Raw genomic sequence first — 14,690 nt, 5'->3', positions numbered from 1 at the left:
ATCAATTAAAAAGTAAATATGTCTTTGATAAGTAAGCATCTATTCTATAGATACAAACACAATATTAAAATAGATAAATGAATTACTTAGTCATGAATTATATAGAAGTATATATTTAATCATATTTTTATCAATCATATTGAAATATACTTTTTTTTTTGATATTATATTTTTTTCAATATTAGCTATGGTATGTCCGAACTGAAATTTTGAATCAGAAGACCAACGAAGACTATATATAAGAGAATACCAAAGAGAGTATCATAGAAACTATTGTAGACAAAGAAGAGAACAACAAATAGGATCTCAAATAGAAAAGCAAAAAGGGAAGAGAACTCAAGCTGATAGAGAATGATATGCAAAAATAAAAAGGAAAATCAAAGTGTAAAACATATGGAAGTTAGCAATAGTGAGGATACAACTCTGCAAATAAATGTTCATCAAACGACACTTGCACAAACTTCTAATTCTCAATGTCAAGAAAGACAAGAGGATCATGTCAAACCAAATGAGACTGTCTATCCTTATTTGAATGGAAATATTTAGTTCAATGATGAATATGAAAATTCAGTCTCAATAGATTGTGTTCCAAAAACACCTCAACATGGAAATTCATTACAAATGAATTTAGGTGTTCAATGTAGTGTCCACAATGTACACAATTCTAATGGTTCAGTTCAATTTTATTTGAAAAGATTCCAAATGCAGTTTAGATCTCAACTGGATAGTTTTAGAACCCCAAAGATGTGTTATGTTTGTCAAGAATCATATATTGGAACCAAAGTATCCTGAAATTTTGAAGGTCCTATATGCAATAGATGTAGACAAGAAAGATGAATTCATAGATTTTCATCTTCAAATAATATGGATCCTGGACCACAAGCAGAGGATTTTTCAAATTGACATAAGTAGAGGAAATGTTGATTGCACGTGTAAGCCCAATACTGTAAGTGGCGCCATGCAAAAGGTGGTCAATATAAATAAAAAGGTCACACCATAAGTTTTCCTCAAAATGTACAGTAAGTTTCAAAAATATTGCCATACACAATACAAAATTTACCCATTATTATTGTTAGAAGAAGGAATCAATGTGACACAAATTATAATTTCACTGTCAATAGAGATCATGTTTACAAAGCACCAAAATGTAAAAAAGAGCATGAGAAATTTTATTTAGATGTTATTATTGATGAAAATGCTCTTAATGACCTACCAAGGAATACAGATGAAAATATATTTAGTAGATTAACTATAGTACAAATGGAATTTGACTTAGATACCAATGAAGTCGCATATGTCGATCTTATATTGGAGATTGATGAAGGTAATACAATAGAGCACACTACATCAATGGCTTTAAAACCACCAAATGCTCAAACAAAAATTGGAATTAATCCAATTATGGATTAATAACCCTGATGCAAAACCAATAGCATTGATTGATTGGCTTGGTATTGGTTCTTCTCCTATCAATGAGTATGTAACATCAGGTTTACTAGAATTGCATTTCCAGTACTATTCCCTGATGGAAGTTGTGACTAGTTAGAACCACGAATGAGGCATGTGCATCTACATGAATTTGTAAAACATTTATTATGGTATAGGGATCATAGTTTTGGTAAACATCCATGATTTAGATATCTTATGATGAACATGATAATGAGACACCGAGCATATAATTCATCTATCATGTTTGTGAAAAGAAATATGCAAGACATGTCCCTTACTATCAATGTGCTACATGAGCATATGGAACTAATGCCACAATCTCATTTAGGTTATAATTTTATGTGGTTTGGAATAATGTTAAGGAGAACATAGTGATACTGGACTAAACATCATGCAAAATTGACAGACATGCTTCACCAAATTGGCACTCTAACGATATTTTTCACCTTAAGTGCAACAGATATGCAATGGCCTAGTCTACATGCTCTCATGCCCAGAACATGACAAACTAATATGTTAGAAGCTCAAAATTGGAGAAAACAAAATGTTATCAGCTATCCTCATATAGTTGTACATTACATGCATTTAAGACATACAATATTCAGAAAAGAAATTCTAGAGAATGGAATGGATGTCAAAGATTTTTGGTGTAGGTATGAATGGCAACATAGAGGTTCTCACATGCGCATGGATTTTTATGGATCAATGGTGCTCCAAATATGGACATTATTGATTGGTCAAATGAGGAGGAATGAAGAACAACTGAGCAATATTTTCTTCACATTATTCATGCATAGAATCCTAGAGAAGATCCACATCAAAGAAATATACAGGTGTTTTCAAATTGTTTTTCTGTAAAATATCTTGTTATTATATAACATATTCTTTCAAAACTATATTTATATAATGAACATATCTCAAATATCTTTATTTTCTTGTAGGCATTCCAAAAATTTGGTCGAAATCCATGTCTCAAAAATACAACAGAACTTACCAATATGGATATTGACAATGACTATGAACAAATACTAAATTGTGTTGAGCATCACACAGTTTTTAGAGTGGGTGCATGTCTATGCAAAAAGCAAGGAAAGATGGTTTGCAAGTAACTATTATAGTTATTAGTATTTGTATAGTACAACATATTATCTATTTAATGAAATAATTAATCATTCACCTTCTTATAGTGTTTTCAGATATCATGCTCCTTGGCTATTGAATCTTACTAGATCTAAATTATACAAAGACATAGGAATAGGTGAAAAAAAATTGAGTCAGCAAGAAATGATGATAGAATGAACTCACATATTGCAATTATGGAGAGCAAATATAGATTGGCAACTTTTTTTTTCCAAACATGCAGTCATTAAACCCATAGAAAAAGTATGCATCAAAAGATGAGAAGATGTTTGAAACATACCACCAGATGTTGATGCGTCTTTCAAACATTTGAAAATCTTGATGGTTTAGCTACACATGCATATAGAAGGCTTCTAATAGAAATTGTGATAGAAAGGGACATTGGAGCTCAAAAAACATGTCACATGTTGTTAGAGCTTCTGCTCATGGACTAGTAGAAGATTTGTCAATCTAAATGTCTCACATGAAGTGTTCAAATCTATAACTCTAAGTAATGAGGAGAAAAATGATGACAAATAAAAATGTTTCATTGATGGATATAAACAAAGGCCTCTTTGCATGGAAGGCATCACACTAATTGATGCAACCAAATCATGGATAGACAATTCTAAAAGAAAAAGAGAAAATAAATGGGAGTCAAGAGAAAAAGCAACTATAGTTAGAGTTTTTCCAAGATTTACATCCATTCCTCCACATGCTTCACAGAAATGGTCAGAATTCTATTTTATAGAGTTATTACTATACAAACCATTTCATGACATAGAAAGGGATATTGGTGTGGATATTGACTCCATAGTAGAAAAGTGGGACTCATTTAGCTATAATGCTTGGCATGTACAAAGAAAAGAAATTATAGAGGAAAATGAAAATTTTAATGGTTCAGATATTGAAGAAGATGAAGCTATTGCAAGTAATACTATAGAGAATGAATGGGAAATCATATGTAGACTTCACAATGGTCAAAATATGCAAGTATTAGAAATAAATATGTTAGGAAGAAGAGACATTGATAACAATACGAATTGGTCTACTGAATATCAAGGTGAGGAGTGTACAATGAGAGCAGTCAATTTCATAAAAATATGAAGGAAAATGGATGTCTTGTATATGATGATATTCCTCAATGATTCAATTATACAACCCTTAGCAATAAACAAAAAAGACAATAAACATAGTTATGACACACTACCATACAAATGAAGATAGAGGCCCATTGTTCATGATAATTCAAGGAAGAACAGGAATAGGAAAGTCATATTGGATTGGTGTCATTCATGAATCCCTTCAAAATGCATGTTTTTCGAGTCCTTCTCCCCTTTTTTAAGTAGCACCAATAGGAGTTGCAACATTTAATATTGGATCTTTCACTATTCACTCAAAGCTAAGAATACTAGTAAGAGATTTTTCACAACTAGAAGTATCATGTCTTACAAGTTTCCAAGAGGAAATGAAACATATCTTGAATACATATTGATTGATGAAATGAGCTTCATTGGTTAGACTATGTTGGAAAACATAGATTCAAGATTAAGGCAAACATTTCCACAAAGTTCTAAACAAAGATTTGCAAGTATATTTTCAATTCTATTAGTACATGTTATCATATTATGCCATATTTAGTACAATATATAAATAGTAAACACATTATAAATTCAGAACAACTTATAAAAAAAATTATTTTAAATTTGTTTAGGTATATCTATTACTTTTGTCTGAGACTTGGGTCAATTGCCTCCAGTGAGTGACAAATCTGCATATGATAGAAAAAGATGAGCAAAATTATTGTGGAAGGAATTGAAAACTCTGGTAACTTTAGATAAGATTTTAGACAAGAGGCGGGAAACATTGAACGAAAAAGATTTTGTCAACTTCTAACAAATCTTAAGAGATGCTAACCCACAAATTGAAGACTAGAAATTACTTATGATGAGAACTCCTATCAATTTAAATGCTTCAACAAATGATGAATTTCAAAATCGTGTCCATTTGTTCTCCACAAATGACAATGTTTATAACCATAACAAAGATAATGTTACATTCGTTGAAGCATCTTTTTGCATGAAGTCTTGCAACAAAAGTAGGAAGTTTGAATGCAATAGAAGATTGCTCAAATGGAGAGCTTGATATTGAATTATTAATTAGTAACAATTCAAGAGTGATATTGACTATAAATCTTTGGGTAGAGGCAGGTCTTGTAAATGGAGCATTAGGGTATATTAGAAAGATTATCTACAAGCCAGAAAGTAAACCACTAGAGCCACCAACATATGTATTGGTTGAATTTGATAATTTCTCTGGATTACCTTTTCAATATTATCAACCATATATAGTCCCAATAATACCAATACAAAGGGGTGGAACTCTTCAACTACCTTAAAGATTGGCATGTGCATTGACCATTCATAAATCACAAGGACTAACTCTCTCAAAAGCTACAATTGATATAGGTCCAAGAGAGAGAATAGATTTGACATTTGTGGCAATATCTCGTGTGAAGTATTTACAAAGTCTTAGAATAACACCACCATTCACATATGACCATTATGAGAAAATGAAAAAAGGCATACAACTTTCCAAAAGAAAAGCTAAAGAAAATAGACTCAAATGTTTAGAAGAATATTAAGGTATTCATTTTATTTTTGATATTGCTTTAATTACAATATATTGGTCCATTACATAAGTTCAAATAATAATGACTTTAAAATGGTTGCATCCATATAAACTTGCATGTATATATAAGTACACAAAATTGAAAAACTACAAATCGTTTTTTCCTATTGATGTTCAAATTTAAATTATCTTAAATTATATATACTAACATTGATTTGATTTTGTTTGATTCTTAGGTAACACTTTTCTCTATGGATCTATCAGACAATGAATTTGAAATTGTTGATGCAAGTCACAACATCTTAGTCAACTCTACTCCATTTGATGAAACACCTGTTGATAAATGCACAATGTCAATTTTACAATGTTGCACTCTAAAATTCTTCAAGCTATTGAAAATACTGCATTATCCATTGATTACATTGAAGAGATAGAAATAATGAGGATGAAAGATGTTGCACACAAGGTTAAGGAAACATATACAAAGGTGGTTGCCTTCACAAGTTTTATGGAAGAAGTATATCATGATCAATTGCATAATAAAGGTCGTGATACTATTCTAATCACTAAAGAATGTGCAATGTATTTGCACCATTACAATGAAGTGCTCTTTACGTAATTTCCACTTTGTCAGCAAAAAACTTTTAAATGAGAGTTATTTCAACCATTTCTAAACTCTTCAATTGTGATATAAACTACAAGGTTTGACCTATGATTTGTTATGTTCTATAATTTATATGCTTATGGTTGTAGAACTTTTTCAACTATTTTGAATCAAATAATTAGTATGCCTTAAACTCCAAGCTTTTTGTAATGGTTTAGATTGATCATTGTGACTTGTAATATCACCAAACTTCTAAATAACAATTATTTGAAACATTTATAAACTCCTAAATTGTATCAATAAGCTACATAGTTTGACCTATGAAATTTGTTATGGTTTATAATTGATATGGTAATGGTTGTATGACTATTCCAAATTTTTTGAATCAAACAATTCATATGGTTAATTATGAACTATTGCATATGTTATTTTAATTATTTTTCCTTCAACTTCAATCCTTGCATAATATTTTAGATTGATGAATGTGATTTGTGTAGATGCTTTAATATTATATTCTTAAAAATGATCAATAATTATAGATTTAGTTTATATTTCAGATAATAATACGGAAAAATATTTCAATTTTACTTATATATGTCCTCCAAAATATACTCTATTATAAAATATATAAATATTTGTAATTAGCAAAAAGAGGGGTAAAAATTTATTAAGACAAAAAGGAATACAACAAGAAGCTCGATCCTGAGCAACAAGGTCATCAAATTCTTGCACCATCTCAAAGGACAGTTGCCTCCTATCCCTAATATTCCAACCCGGATCATGACTACATGCCCATTTGGCTAAACAATCAGCAGTTCTATTCCATTCACGAGGAATATACGTGAACCTAATGAACTGAAAAGAGGAAGAGAAGAAAAGAATCTGCTTAATAATAGTAGCTAGCTGCCAACTAACATCCTCAAGATCTTGCGAAGAAAGCATGTTCACCACTACTTGGGAATCAGACTGACAGATAATCTTACTCCATCCCCGCAAGCAACACTGTTCCACAGCATATAAAATAGCCTGAGCTTCCATGAGATTATTAGTATAATCACCCTTATGAACTGAGAAGAAAAATTTAACATCCCTAGAACTACAACGAGCCACTCCGCAAATACCAGCCAGACTAGGATTCCCATGGGAAGAACCATCAGTGTTAATTTTTAGAACTCCACAGGGAGGAGGAGTCCAGTGCCCATCCCGGTTAACCCGACCCTTCCTCTGATGATGAAGCTGCCTGGACATAGAAGGAAACCTATGAGTTGCAGCCCCATCCTGCAGATGAAAATTGAGGCGATTAGAGATAGCAAGATCAACCGGATCGATACCCCCATCAAGCTCACACTTCATAAGAATAGTTTCCTGAAGAGAATGTGATATTTTTCACAAAAGATGCAAAACACCAAGCCGAACATCTTCGAATATGCGATGATTCCTCTCCAACCAGATATGCCAAAGCATGAAAGATGGGCCAGCAATCCAAGCAGCATGGAGAAAAGAAGACTTGGAGGGAGCAGTACCCAAGCAGGCCCATAACTCAGGCAAAGAGGAAGCATGCCGACAAGAGCAACCCCAAGCACGCCACCAAAGGTGCCATATCTGAGTAGAATAGGAGCAATGGAAGAATAGATAGGAGATAGACTCCTCTCCATTACCACACAAAAAACAATAAGAGAGGCACTGAAATCCACATTTACAAAGATTATCCTAGGTAAGACAACGGTTGTGAGCCACTAGCCACATGAAAAAATTGCACTTGGACCAAGAAAATTTATTCCAAACTTGCTTCCACCAAGGGACCTCAGCATCCCCAAATAATTGTCTAGTTATCTCCTGATACCTAGCAGAGACATGATACTTACCAGACAAGGTACCGCCCCAAGCCAAAACATCTAGACCAAGAAAAGAAGAACACTCTCTAGAGGCCAGAATTTGAGAAAGCTCCTGACGATCCATGTCTGTAACTCCAGGAGACCAATCAGAAGAATGCTTCCATCTGTAACCAACAACAGGTCCCAATTGATAAGGAGTCTTCTAATGAGCCACTTTATCCCATCCAACGGCAAGAAAAGAGTCACAAAGAGGCTGAAGATGAGGGTATATGGATAAAATGGAAGGGAATCCATCCCAAGCATCAGACCAAAACAAAGCTTGAGAACCTCCTTTACATATCCAAAACAAACCCCTCTTTACCAACATCACACCTGTCTTCAAAGTATGCCAAACCATTGAGCCATGAACTTCAAGAGGAAGTGCAGAAACAAAGCAAGGATCAGCACCATGAAAATATTTATGAGTGATAATACAAGCCCAAAGTTGATGTTGTCCAGAGTACCATCGCCAATAAAGTTTAGTAGCCAAAGCTTGACTACTCAATAGAGCAGATCAAAGACCAAGACCACCCTCCTTTTTAGGCCTACAAATAGTTGCCCAATTAACCAAGCTCCATTTAGTACTACACAAATTACCACTCCAAAGGAATTGTCAAGAAAGAGCATCAAACTCCTTGAGAAAGTAAATAGGTGCAGCGTGAACCATGCTTCGATAAGTAGGAAGAGCTTGGATAACAGCTTGAAGAAGAATAACCCGGGCAGCAGTAGAAAGCCATCTATGAGAACAATGATTTACCTTATCCTGAAGCTTGGTAATCAAATTTTTCCAGAAGAGACATGGCTGTTTGGAAACAACAATAGGGATGCCAAGATAAGTCAAAGGAAGTGATCCTATCTGAAATCATAGGATACCAACAATCCTGTGCTGAATAGAATCAGGAGTGTTAATAAAGTAAATGGAAGATTTGTGCTCATTAACTTTCTGGCCTGAAGCTTCCAAATAAATGTGCAAAGCATGTCGAAAGGCTTTAGCTTCCTTGATCCTAGCAAGACCAATAAGAGCAGAATCATCAACAAATTGAAGATGGGAAAGAGAAGGTAAACCATTACCCCACCACCAGCCTTGAATAGAATTCTAGGACACCTGATGCTTAATGAATCTACCCAAGCCTTCAGCCATGATGATGAATAGATATGGGGAGAGAGGGTCACCCTGGCGGAGGCCTCTAGAAGCACCAAATAGTTGAGAAGGTTGACCATTAATAAGAACAGAAAAAGAGGCAGAAGTAACACAACTCATAATCCAACTCACCTAGTCAGAGCTAAATCCAAAAGAAAGAAGAATACTCCTTAGGAAACTCCATTTAACTCTATCGTAGGCCTTAGCCATATCCAGCTTAACAAATATGGCTCTCTCCCTTGAAGTAGCCATAGAGTGAATAGCCTCAGTAGCAATAACCACCCCATCCAAAATTTGTCTGCCAGCAACAAAACCACCTTGTTCTTCTGAGATAATAATGGGAAGCCACCTTTTCAATCTTTCAGCAATAAACCTAGTAATAACTTTGTAAACCACATTACATAAGGCAATTGGTCTAAAAAAATCCAATTGATTAGCACCCTCTCTCTTAGGAATAAGAGTCAAGAATGTAGAGTTCAAAGCTCGAAGCATCTGCTTGCTAGCATAGGATTCTTTAACCACCTCCAAAAAATCATGATTAATGATGTCCCAAAATTCCTAAAAGAATTCAACTGGAAAGCCATCAAGACCAGGAGCCTTCCCTTTAGGCATGCCAAAGACCACCTCCTCCAGCTCTTCCAAAGAAATAGGACGCATGAGATAATCATTCATTTCCTGAGTGATAAGGGAAGGAATACAGGACAAAATAAGATCTTCTTCATTATCAACAGGAGGAGAGTCCTTAGAGAAGAGGGTAGAGAAGTACCAAATAGCCTCCTGGAAAAAAGCTGGCAAGGAAATTAGTTGGATACCTTGAGAATTAACCAAAGAAGAGATAGTGCTCTAATTCCAGTGAGATTGCACTGTTTTATGGAAAAAAGGTAGTGTTACGATCACCTTCCTGGAGCCAATCAACAAATTTTCCTCTCAAAGTTCCCATTCTTCTAGAGCTCTAGAAGCAAGGGATTCAGCCTTGCCAAGATCCTCTGAGAAACCTCGATCTCTAATCTCCCTTGTGATGACATCAAGATCTTCTTGAGCAAGCCTCTTCATAAAGTGAAGGTTCCCAAAGCATTCCCTATTCCATATCTTGAGCTGCCTTTTAACATATTGAAGTCTTTTAGAAAATGAGAACATTGCAGTACCATATGCAGGAGCACCATCTTTCCACCAATAGAAAACACAATCATGAAGAGAGGAGTCCCGAAGCCACATCAACTGGAACTTAAAAGGAGGATGCTTCGGAACATAAGCCCCTACAGTAGAAAATTTGATTGGCCAATGATCTGAACCCCTCCAATCAAGGATTTTTGAAGAGATAGTAAGGGTGCCACTAACCCAGAAGCAAGAAACAAGAAATCTATCCAGACATTCTGAGATAGCAGCAACACCAGTCCTACGATTATTCCAGGTATAGAGACCATTAGAAGGCTTAGCATCAGAGAGATGCAAAAGAGATATATGTTGCCAAAATAGAGAAGAAGAAGGCCCCAATCTAGCCAAACCACCATGCTTCTCCTCCAGACTTAAAACTGAATTGAAGTCCCCTGCTAACACCCAAGGATGATAAGGATGACAATTTCTAACATATTGAATATGTTCCCAAAGTTCCTCCTTTCCCACAAGATCAACAGGTGCATACACATTAGTAACCATGATTACCTCTCCTGAGTCTAGAGCAGAAGCTACCATAGAGAGAGCTGAGCGAGAAGACATCCAGCCAAGAGGAGAAAGTTTTTGAGGATCCCAAAATATAGCTAAACCACCCGCACTGCCTGTTGCCCCAACACACTGGCATTGGCCACAAGACCAAATACTAGAGGCATGTTGGACCATAGACTCCACAGAGAGCTTAGTCTCTTGGATACAAAAAACATCAGGGCTATGATCAACCACCAAGTTATGAATAGCCTTTTGTCTAGGGATGCTATTCAACCCCCTTACATTCCATGAGAGAATAATCATCATTGGGTAGAATTGGGAAAATGAGAATCCAAAGATTTCACTGAACCAGACTCAATCAATATATCTCCTGTGAGTTTAATCTTCTCTTGGTCTATTTTGCACCCACTCCTTAGAGGAGGATTAGAAGAAGCCCACTTAAAGGGTCAAGACATCAACCCCAAGGGGAGAGGAGAACCCTTGCCCTTACCTAATGGTAGGACATCCTTAACCAAATCAGCTAAAACAACATCATTATCCGCCAACACTGCAGGAGTCACAAGAGCCTCTATTACAGGAGCTACAGGGACCTCATAGTTCTGATATACTACAACTTGGGATGCCCCACAAGCATAATTAGGAACAGATCTCTCATCTGGGCAAACTGGATCAGAAGAGATAGGAGGAGGAATACCCTCCTCTAGAACCATACTATCCAGCACCTCAAAGTGGTTAAAACCTGAATCAGATAATCTTTCATTAGCACGAGGGCGAACAGGGGTAAATCCATCCTTATCTTGCATTTGAGCCTTACCCTTACCTGTAGCATCTTGCGGATTCATCCCCTTGGTAGTATTAGCCATTTGAGATTGTCCTTACCCTGTAGTATCTACCAAACCACCAGTATTTCCAGCTATAGAACCATCCACTCCTTTGAAACTTGAGTTACGGGGGCACTAACGTAGTAAATAACCATACTCATGACAAATCCGGCAACGAAAAGGGAGAGATTCATAATCTAACTATTGCACCCAAGAAAAATCCCCCATACAAATTTCCAAATAATCTGGTAATGGGTTATTCAAATTAATTTTAACACAAATTCTAGCATAAGAAATAACCTTTTTATCAAGGGATTGATGTGCGATCACAGCCGACTTCCCCAACAAAGCAGCAATTTGTTGAAGGATGTCTTTACGCCAAAATTCCAAGGGAAGATGAGGCAAGCAAACCCCAACTGGCACTGTTGAAGGGAGATCCTCAGCAGAATTAAAACCTAAATGCCAAGGTTTGACAAATAACCCCACATGGTTGTAGAAATAAGGGCCTCCTTCAAAAACACGATCCCGATTAGACATGCAAGAGAATACAACAAAAAAATAACTATTCCCTACCAACATGATCTCCATATTGCCTTCCACCTTCCATGAGTGGCGGATCCATGCCTCAAGAGCGGATAGGAAAATCTGGATTCCAAGAAATTTGCATATCAAAGCATGCTTGGTCCAATAATCAATGTCCTCCATTACAGTCGTTGGAGGAATAATCAGAACAGGGCGATCATGGCTACGCAGAAAACAACCCTTAACTTTTTTCAGCTTGGAGCTCTCCCCTGAATAAAATGATTCATATCACATTGCATGCATAGTTGGAGAAGAACCATCTGTTCTCACCAACGGAGAAGAAATCCTAGGCCCTATCATGCAAACAATAAAACCCCAATCCAAAATTGACTGCAGAAGATTTCCAAAAACACTGATGAAAATTATGTCCAGTAGCTAGCAATCCAAACATAACAGAAAAATAGTAAAGATCAAACACCAAGAACAGGCTAGGGGAAAAACCCTAGCCCAGCCGGCAGCCAACACTTCTCCACATTCAATATTTATCAAAAATATTTGTAATTAAAATGTAAATGAATATTTGAATTATACTATTGTAAAATGTTATAATTTTACTTATCATATATGTCTTTAAAGTAATACTCAATTATACCTAAATATGCATTTTGTTAGTATAATTATCATATACTATGTTTCCAATTAATTTAAACAAAATTAAAATATTGTTCAAATGCTTTTATTTTTATTCATATGTATTTATTTTTACCAATGACGAAAAATAAATATTGTTTAAATACATTTATTTTTATTAAGATGTATTTCACCAAAATATTGTCTAAAATCTTATATATAGAAATTATAGTTATCATCCATTTATGTCATGTATGATTGCTACTAGCTTATATATTTATTCAGATAATATCTATATTAAATACATCCATCAATATCTTGATCGACATATTTAATATAGATATTATCTGAATAAATATATAAACTGTTTCATACATTTTGTTACATATCTTCTATTAACACGTTATTTACTTTTTTCTAAGTACTACCCATTTAGACAAATTATTTATTTAACAAGCATAAATTCATATTTCTTACTCGTCCTGGTAGCTTTCGCATATTATTGTGCTGAGACAGGCTAAACCTTCTGTCTTCTTCAACTCAAAGGCCACTTTCAGGAATTCCAATCCTCTTCATCTTTTAATAATATTATTTAAGAGATAAGAATGAGCAATCAATGCTGCAACATCTCGATATGGATGGCTGAATCTAAGCAGCTTAAATCCCCGAAATCTTGAAAATTATATTTTCTCAGTTTTCTTCTGTTAGTGAATCTTGGAAAAAGAGTCTGCATCATAGTGCACACCAATTTCCAACTAAAGCTCAGTGCATCAATGTTGGAATATTTTGATATGAATAGCTGAACCTAAACAGCTTAAATCCAAAAATATTTGAATGTTATATTTATTCAGTTATCTTCGGTTAATAATCTTGCAGTAGAATATCACATTTTGCTATCCAATCTATATCTGTAATAATTGAGGTAGCTTACTAATTACGAATATCTGATTTATGAGAGCACCACTTCAATTCATTACAAAGCTTACAACAATAGCAACATCTTATTTGTTGCCTCAACATCATGCCCACATCTATGCACAATTAGATATATTTCGGGAAATGAGATTATCCAACTAAAAAATGGAACCACTTATGACTGAGAAGAGGAGATACGTATTCTAAACTTGTAAAAAGAGTGTATGACATATCGCAGTTTTAAATTATTTAGGGAATTAATATTAAAGTATTGTGAAATGGATGGTTCAACCAAAATAGCCTAACTTCTAAAATACAGTTACGAGTTTAACCTAACAATAGTTCCATACCGAACTCTACTGAGATCAGGTACTTAGTGCTCAATGTGCTCATATATAACACTGTAAAACCTAAGAGTTTATGATCCCCCACCTCACCCCCCAAATTGATTTATGAATTGTTTTAGCAATTAGAAACATAACACTTAAAAGTACTCACTAAAATTATAAATAGAGAAAATTAATGATTGACCAATACAAATTGGCATTACAAACTTCTATATCAGCTCAGACACACCCCCTAGCAAATAGCAAATAGCACATAGCATTTATAAGTACTCACTAAAATTATAAAGAGATAAAATTAATGATGAACCAATATAAATTGGCACTAGAAATTGCTACATCAGCTCAGATAATTATAGAATGATAAACCTACAAAAACATGAAAACAATCAGTAAGCTCCCACTAAATTGCTCCTGAATAGTTGAGGACGCACCTTACCATTATATATTGACCTGAGCATATGAACACGTATTGCACAGTTCTTGAGAACTACAACAATCATGAAGAAAAATGGATTGGGTATTAATGTGGGAGCTATAGATTCATATTTCAACAAGCAATGAATTGGAAGCCTTCCACGTCTAGAAACAAAGCTTCTTGACTTAATACAAAATAGCATTTCCTTGAAGGATGCTGGAAACTTTAGATTGGTTTGGCTATAATATATGCATTAACATAAAACCAAAAAATTTGTCATTGAATTTTTGCTCTTATTATCATTGACTACTTTTGTTAATGCTATCAAAAATCAAATTTCAAAAGTTAGGACTGCAAAGTCACCTAGTTACAAATTTAGCAGATTTAGTAAAGATACAAATTGGAAGAATCATAAGTGGAATGTTTTTTCTGAACCAATACTAGAGTTGAATTTGGAATTCAAAGGTGAATAGACTCACTCAATTGTTACACAAATTGATTTATTATGGAGAAGGAAAATACATCTGAGCATCTACAGAAAAATAAATTCCAAGTCAATT

Source organism: Cupressus sempervirens, chromosome 11, assembly GCF_028749045.1.
Source record: "Cupressus sempervirens isolate cs-2001-9-10 chromosome 11, ASM2874904v1, whole genome shotgun sequence".
NCBI classification, from domain to species: Eukaryota; Viridiplantae; Streptophyta; class Pinopsida; order Cupressales; family Cupressaceae; genus Cupressus; species Cupressus sempervirens.
This window is presented reverse-complemented; position numbering follows the sequence as displayed.